This window comes from Pristiophorus japonicus, chromosome 25 (assembly GCF_044704955.1).
Source record: "Pristiophorus japonicus isolate sPriJap1 chromosome 25, sPriJap1.hap1, whole genome shotgun sequence".
In the NCBI taxonomy this organism is placed as follows: domain Eukaryota; kingdom Metazoa; phylum Chordata; class Chondrichthyes; family Pristiophoridae; genus Pristiophorus; species Pristiophorus japonicus.
The window spans coordinates 22,043,976-22,053,172 of record NC_092001.1 but is presented as its reverse complement, the minus strand read 5'-3'; positions in this window follow the sequence as shown (position 1 = coordinate 22,053,172).

Here is a 9,197-nt window from a genome sequence, read left to right as displayed (position 1 = left end):
TGATGTGTAGAATGAAGTTTTGAATGATGTGTCGAATGATGTTTAGAATGATGTGTAGAATGATGTTTTGTTGAATGATTTGTAGAATGTTGTGTAAAGTGATGTGCAGAATGATGTGTAGATAGATGTGTAGAATGATTTGCAGAATGATGTGCCAAATGATGTGTAGAATGATGTGTAGCATGAAGTGTAGAATGATGTGTAGAATGATGTTTTAGAATGATGTGTCGAATGATGTTAAGAATGATGTGTAGAATGATGTTGTGTTGAATGTTGTGTAGAATGTTATGTGGAGTGATGTGCAGAATGATGTGTAGATAGATGTGTAGAATGATATGCAGCATGATGTGCCGAATGATGTGTAGAATGATGTTGTGTCGTATCATGTGTAGAATGATGTGCAGTATGATGTGTAGAATGATGTGTGGAATGATGTGTAGAATGATGTGTAGAATGATGTTTTAGAATGATGTGTAGAATGGTGTTTAGAATGATGTGTAGAATGATGTGTATAATGATGTTGTGTCGAATGATGTGTAGAGTGATGTGTAGAATGATGTGTAGAATGATGTTGTGTGGAATGATATGTAGAATGATGTGCAGAATGATGTGCAGAATGATGTGTAGAATGATGTGTCGAATGATGTGTAGAATGATGTGTAGAATGATGTGTAGAATGATGTTTTGCATAATGATGTGTAGAATGATGTTTAGAATGATGTGCATAATGATGTGTAGAATGAATTGTAGAATGATGTGTTGAATGATGTGCAGAGTGAAGTTGTGTAGAATGATGTGTAGAATGATCTGTAGAATGAAGTGCAGAATAATGATGTGCAATATGATGTTCTAGAATTATGTGTAGAATGATGTTTAGAATGATGTGTAGAATGATGTTGTGCGGAATGATGTGTAGAATGATGTGTGGAGTCACGTGCAGAATGATGTGTAGAATGATGTGTAGAATGATTTGCAGAATGATGTGTCGAATGATCTGTCGAATGATGTCGTTTGAAATGCTGTTCAGAATGATTTGTAGAATGATGTGTAGAGTGATGTGTAGAATGATGTTGTTTAGAATGATGTGTAGAATGATGTGTAGAATAAATTGTAGAATGATGTGCAGAATGATGTGCAGATTGATGTGTAGAATGATGTGTCGAATGATGTGTAGAATGATGTGCAGAATAATCTGTAGAATGATGTGTCGAATGATGTGTAGAATGATGTGCAGAATGATGTGTAGAATGATGTGTAGAATGATGTTGTATGGAATGATGTGTAGAATGATGTGCAGAATGATGTGTAGAATGATGTGTAGAATGATGTGCAGAGTGATGTGTAGAATTATGTGTCGAATAATGTGGAGAATGACGATTAGAATGATGTGGCGAATGATGTGTAGAATTATGTTGTTTGAAATGTTGTTTAGAATGATTTGTAGAATGATGTGTAGAATAAAGTGTAGAATGATGTGCAGAATGATGTGTAGAATGATGTCTAGAATGAAGTGTAAAATGACGTTGTTTAGAGAGATGTGTAGAATGATGTGTAGAATGATGTGTAGAATGATGTGTAGAATTATGTGTAGAGTGATGTACAGAATGATGTTTTAGAATGATGTGTAGAATGCTGTTCAGAATGATGTGTAGAATTATGTGTAGAGTGATGTACAGAATGATGTGCAGAATGATGTGTAGAGTGATGTATAGAATGATGTGTAGAACGATGTTGTGTGGAATGATATGTAGAATGATGTGTGGAATGATGTGCAGAATAATCGTAGAATGATGTGCAGAATGATGTGTCGAATGATGTGTAGAATGATGTGTAGAATGATGTGTGGAATGATGTTTTGCATAATGATGTGTAGAATGATGTTTAGAATGTTGTGTAGAATGATGTGTAGAATGGTGTTGTGTCGAATGAGGTGTAGAATGATGTGTAGAATGATGTGTAGAATGATGGTGTATGGAATGATGTGTCGAATGATGTGCATAATGATGTGTAGAATGATGTGTAGAATGATGTGTCGAGTGATGTTGTGTAGAATTATGTGTCGAATAATGTGGAGAATGACGATTAGAATGATATGTCGAATGATGTGCAGAATGATGTCGTTTGAAATGCTGTGTAGAATGAATTGTAGAATGATGTGTAGAGTGATGTGTAGAATGATGTGTCGAATGATGTGTGGAATGATGTGTAGAATGATGTGTAGAATGAGGTTGTGCAGAATGATGTGCAGAATGATGTGCAGAATGATGTGTCGAATGCTGTGTAGATAGAAGTGTGGAATGATGTGTAGCATGATGTGTGGAGTGAACTTCTGTAGAATGATGTGTAGAATGATGTGTAGCATGAAGTGTCGAATGATGTGTAGAATGATGATATAGAATGATGTGTCGAATGATTTTTAGAATGATGTGTAGAATGATGTTGTGTTGAATGATGTGTAGAATGATGTGTAGAGTGATGTTCAGAATGATGTGTAGATTGATGTGTAGAATGATGTGTAGAATGATTTGCAGAATGATGTGTCGAATGATGTGTAGAATGATGTTGTGTAGAATGATGAGTAGATTGACGTATAGAATGAATGATGTGCAGAATGATGTGTAGAATGATGTGTTGAATGAAATGTAGAATGATGTATGGAATGATGTGTGGAATGATGTGCAGAATGATCTTTTCGAATGATGTGTAGAATGATGTATAGAATGACGTTGTGTCGAATGATGTGCAGAATGATGTGTAGAATGATGTTGTGTATAATGAGGTGTAGAATGATGTGTAGAATGATGTTGTGCAGAATGATGTGTCGAATTATTTTAAGAATGCTGTGTAGAATGATGTGTAGAATAATGTGTAGAATGATGTGCAGAATGATGTGTGGAGTGATGTGTAGAATGATGTGTCAAATGATGTGTAGAATGATGTGTAGAATGATGTGTCAAATGATGTGTAGAATGATGTGTAGAATGAAGTGTAGAATGATGTTGTGCAGAATGATGTGTAGAATCATTTGTAGAATAAATTGTAGAATGATGTGCAGAATGATGTGTAGAATGATGTGTCGAATGATGTGTCGAATGATGTGTAGAATGGTGTTGTGTCGAATGAGGTGTAGAATGATGAGTAGAATGATATGTAGAATGATGTGTGGAATGATGTGGAGAATGACGTGTGGAATGATGTGTAGAATGATGTTGTGTAGAATGATGTTTTGAGTGATGTGTAGAATGATGTGTAGAATGATGTGTAGAGATGTTGTGTAGAATTACCTGTCGGATAATGTGGAGAATGACGATTAGAATAATGTGTCGAATGATGTGTAGAATGATGTCGTTTGAAATGCTGTGTAGAATAATTTGTAGAATGATGTGTAGAGTGATGTGTAGAATGATGTTGTTTAGAATGATGTGTAGAATGATGTGTAGAATAAAGTGTAGAATGATGTGTAGAATGATGTGGAGAATGATGTGTCGAATGATGTTGTGTTGAATGATGTGTAGAATGATGTGTCGAGTGATGTTCAGAATGATGTGTAGATTGATGTGTAGAATGATGAGTAGAATGAATTGCAGAATGATGTGTCGAATGATGTGTAGAATGATGCTGTGTAGAATGATGAGTAGATTGACGTATAGAATGAATGATGTGCAGAATGATGTGTAGAATGATGTGTAGAATGAAATGTAGAATGATGTATGGAATGAGGTGTGGAATGATGTGCAGAATGATGTTTTCGAATGATGTGTAGAAATTTGTATAGAATGAAGTTTTGTCGAATGATGTGCAGAATGATGTGTAGAATGATGTTGTATATAATGAGGTGTAGAATGATGTGTAGAATGATATGTAGAATGATGTGTCAAATGATGTGTAGGATGATGTGTAGAATGATGTGTAGAATGATGTTGTGCAGAATGATGTGTCGAATTATTTTAAGAATGCTGTGTAGAATGATGTGTAGAATGATGTTCTGCAGAATGATGTGTAGAATCATGTGTAGAATAAATTGTAGAATGATGTGCAGAATGATGTGAAGAATGATGTGTAGAATGATGTGTCGAATGATGTGTAGAATGGTGTTGTGTCGAATGAGGTGTAGAATGATGAGTAGAACGATATGCAGAATGATGTGTGGAATGATGTGCAGTTTGATGTGTAGAATGATGTTGTGTTGAATAATGTGTAGAATGATGTGCAGAATGATGTGTAGAATGATGTGTAGAATGATGTTGTGTAGAATGATGTGTAGAGTGATGTGTAGAATGATGTGTAGAATGATGTGTAGAGTGATGTTGTGTAGAATTACGTGTCGGATAATGTGGAGAATGACGATTAGAATAATGTGTCGAATGATGTGTAGAATGATGTCGTTTGAAATGCTTTGTGGAATGATTTGTAGACTGATGTGTAGAGTGATGTGTAGAATGATGACTTTTAGAATGATGTGTAGAACGATGTGTAGAATAAAGTGTAGAATGATGTGTAGAATGATGTGGAGAATGATGTGTCGAATGATGTGTGGAATGATGTGTAGAATGATGTGTAGAATGATGTTGTGCAGAATGATGTGAAGAATGATGTTTAGAATGATGTGTAGAATGATGTGTAGAATTAAGTGTGGAATGATGTGTAGAATGTTGTGCAGAGTGAAGTTCTGTAGAATGATGTGTAGAATGATGTGTAGCATCAAGTGTAGAATGATGTTTTAGAATGATGTGTAGAATGATGTTGTGTCGAATGATGTGTAGAGTGATGTGTAGAATGATGTGTAGAATGATGTTGTTTGGAATGATATGTAGAATGATGTGTAGAATGATGTGCAGAATGATGTGTAGAATGATGTGTAGAATGATGTTTTGCATAATGATGTGTAGAATGATGTTTACAATGATGTGCAGAATGATGTGCAGAATGAATTGTAGAATGATGTGTTGAATGATGTGCAGAGTGAAGTTGTGTAGAATGATGTGTAGAATGATGTGTAGAATGAAGTGCAGAATAATGATGTGCAATATGATGTTCTAGAATTATGTGTAGAATGATGTTTAGGATGATGTGTAGAATGATGTTGTGGGGAATGATGTGTAGAATGATGTGTAGAATGATGTTGTTTAAAATGATATGTACAATGATGTGCAGAATGATGTTTAGAATGACGTGTGGAGTGATGTGCAGAATGATGTGTAGAATGATGTGTAGAATGATATGCAGAATGATGTGTCGAATGATCTGTAGAATGATGTCGTTTGAAATGCTGTGTAGAATGATTTGTAGAATGATGTGTAGAGTGATGTGTAGAATGATGTTGTTTAGAATGATGTGCAGAATCATGTGTAGAATAAATTGTAGAATGATGTGCAGAATGATGTGCAGAATGATGTGTAGAAAGATGTGTCGAATGATGTGTAGAATGGTGTTGTGTCGAACGAGGTGTAGAATGATGAGTAGAATGATGTGTAGAATGATGTGTGGAATGATGTGTAGAATGATGTGTAGAATGATGTTTTATGGAATGATGTGTAGAATGATGTGCACTGTTAGCGTTAGTGTTTTCTTAGAAGAATCACTCAACACTCAGAGTCGGTTCCAATGCTGATGCAGCTTTTATAACGCTCAGCGGGGAGGAAAAACTCAGGACCGTATCCAGGTTTCTCTCCACAGAACAAAGGGTTACATGCACCTTTATATGTTTCACAACAGTTACAAACAGTTTACTGCAGTTACACAGCCCATCACGGCTGGACACAAGCCAATCACAACGATTATAGATTACATATAGGTTCTTTTAACCCAATAGAATTCCCCTTATGTCTCAGGAACCATGTGTTCGTCTTTTGTCAGCTTGGGCTGATTGATATAGGTTCTCTCACTAGTTCTTTCTTCTCGGAGAAATAATTGGTTTCTAACCTTGTTTACAGGAGATGGGTTCTCTTATCTCTTTCTTCCTGGGGAATTAATTGGTTTATGGCCTTGAATACGGGAGATGGGTTCTCTCCTCATTATTCTTATCCTGCATCCAAGGCATTCCTATAGTGGGCCTCACAGGGTTATTGCTCGGTCATTGAACATTCAACAGTTCACAGCTTGACTACCTGATTTCCCATCATGCCTGGGCAGCCATTTTATGTGTGGCCACTTTAAACTTATATGCGTTTAGATATATCTAGCAGGTGCCTAATGCATAGTATTCTTGTATATTCTAAAGGTGCCTACATCCTACAACATGCACAATGATGCGTAGAATGATGTGTAGAATGATGTTTAGAGTGATGTTGTGTAGAATTATGTGTCGAATAATGTGGAGAATGACGATTAGAATGATGTGGCGAATAATGTGTCGAATGATGTCGTTTGAAATGCTGTGTAGAATGATTTGTAGAATGATGAGTAGAATAAAGTGTAGAATGATGTGTAGAATGATGTGTAGAATGATGTGTAGAATTATGTGTAGAGTGATGTACAGAATGATGTTTTAGAATGATGTGTAGAATGATGTTCAGAATGATGTGTAGAATTATGTGTAGAGTGATGTGCAGAATGATGTTTAAAATGATGTGTAGAATGATGTTTTGTAGAATGATGTGTATAATGATGTGTAGAATGATATGTAGAATGATGTTGTTTAGAGAGATTTGTAGAATGATGTGTCGAATGATGTGTAGAATGATGTGTAGAATTATGTGTAGAGTGATGCACAGAATGATGGTTTAGAATGATTTGTAGAATGATGTTCAGAATGATGTGTAAAATGATGTTGTGCAGAATGATGTGTAGAATGATGTGTAGAATGATGTGCAGAATAAAGTGTAGAATGATGTGCAGAATGATGTTTAGAATGATGATTCGACTGTTGTCGTGTAGAATGATGTGTAGAATGATGTGTAGAATGAAGTGTAGAATGATGTGTAAAATGGTGTTTTAGAATGATGTGCAGAATGATGTTTACAATGATGTGTAGAATGATGTTGTGCGGAATGATGTGTAGAATGATGTGTGGTATGATGTGTAGAGTGATGTTGCGTAGAATGATGTGTCGAATGATCTGTAGAATGATGGGTAAATTGATGTTGTGTAGAATGATGTGTATAATGATGTGTAGAATGATGTGTGGAATGATGTGTAGAATGATGTGTAGAATGATGTGCCGAATGATGTTTAGAATACTGTGTGGAATGATGTTTTCTGGAATGATGTGTAGAATGATGTGTAGTATGACGTGTAGAATGATGTGTAGAATGATGTGTAAAATGTTGTGTGGAATGATGTGCAGAATGATGTGTAGAATGATATTGTGCAGAATGATGTGTAGAATGATGTGTAGAATGATGTTGTATAGAATGATGTGTAGAATGATGTGAGAATGATATGTAGATCGATGTTGTGTAAAATGATTGTAGAATGATGTTAGAATGATGTGTCGAATGATGTGTAGAATGATGTCGTGTAGAATGATGTGCAGAATTATGTGTAGAATGATATGTGGAATGATGTATAGAATGATGTGTAGAATGATGTTGTGTAGAATGATGTGTATAATGATGTGTAGAATGAATTGTAGAATAAAGTGTGGAATGATGTGTAGAATGATGTTGTGTAGAATGATGTGTCGAATGATTTGTAGAATGAAGTGTCGAATGATGTGTAGAATGATGTTGTGTACGATGATGTGTAGAATGATGAGTAGAATGCTATGTGGAATGATGTGCAGAATGATGTGTAGAATGATGTTGTGTTGAATAATGTGTAGAATGATGTGCAGAATGATGTGTAGAATGATGTGTAGAATGATGTTGCGTAGAATGATGTGTAGAGTGATGTTGTGGAGAATTACGTGTCGGATAATGTGGAGAATGACGATTAGAATAATGTGTCGAATGATGTGTAGAATGAAGTCGTTTGAAATGCTTTGTAGAATGATTTGTAGAATGATGTGTAGAGTGATGTGTAGAATGATGTTGTTTAGAATGATGTGTAGAATGATGTGTAGAATAAAGTGTAGAATGATGTGTAGAATGATGTGGAGAATGATGTGTCGAATGACGTGTGGAATGATGTGTAGAATGATGTGTAGAATGATGTTGTGCAGAATGATGTGAAGAATGATGTTTAGAATGATGTGTAGAATGAAGTGCAGAATGCAGTGTGGAATGATGTGTAGAATGTTGTGCAAAGTGAAGTTCTGTAGAATGATGTGTCGAATGATGATTAGAATAAAGTGTAGAATGATGTTGTGTTGAATGATGTGTAGAATGTTGTGTAGAGTGAGGTGCAGATTGATGTGTAGATAGATGTGTGGAATGATTTGCGGAATGATGTGCCGAATGATGTGTAGAATCATGTGTAGCATGAAGTGTAGAATGATGTGTAGAATGATGTTTTAGAATGATGTGTCGAATGATGTTAAGAATGATATGTGGAATGATGTTGTGTTGAATGATGTGTAGAATGTTATGTAGAGTGATGTGCAGAATGATGTGTAGACAGATGTGTAGAATGATATGCAGCATGATGTGCCGAATGATGTGTAGAATGATGTTGTGTCGTATCATGTGTAGAATGATGTGCAGTATGATGTGTAGAATGATGTGTGGAATGATGTGTAGAATGATGTGTAGAATGATGTTTTAGAATGATGTGTAGAATGATGTTGTGTCGAATGATGTGTAGAGTGATGGGTAGAATGATGTGTAGAATGATGTTGTGTGGAATGATATGTAGAATGATGTGTAGAATGATGTGCAGAATGATGTGTAGAATGATGTGTAGAATGATGTGTCGAATGATGTGTAGAATGATGTGTAGAATGATGTGTAGAATGATATTTTGCATAATGATGCGTAGAATGATGTTTAGAATGATGTGCAGAATGATGTGTAGAATGAATTGTAGAATGATGTGTTGAATGATGTGCAGAGTGAAGTTGTGTAGAATGATGTGTAGAATGATGTGTAGAATGAAGTGCAGAATAATGATGTGCAATATGATGTTCTAGAATTATGTGTAGAATGATGTTTAGGATGATGTGTAGAATGATGTTGTGCGGAATGATGTGTAGAATGATGTGTAGAATGATGTTGTTTAAAATGATATGTACAATGATGTGCAGAATGATGTTTAGAATGACGTGTGGAGTGATGTGCAGAATGATGTGTAGAATGATGTGTCGCATGAAGTGTAGAATG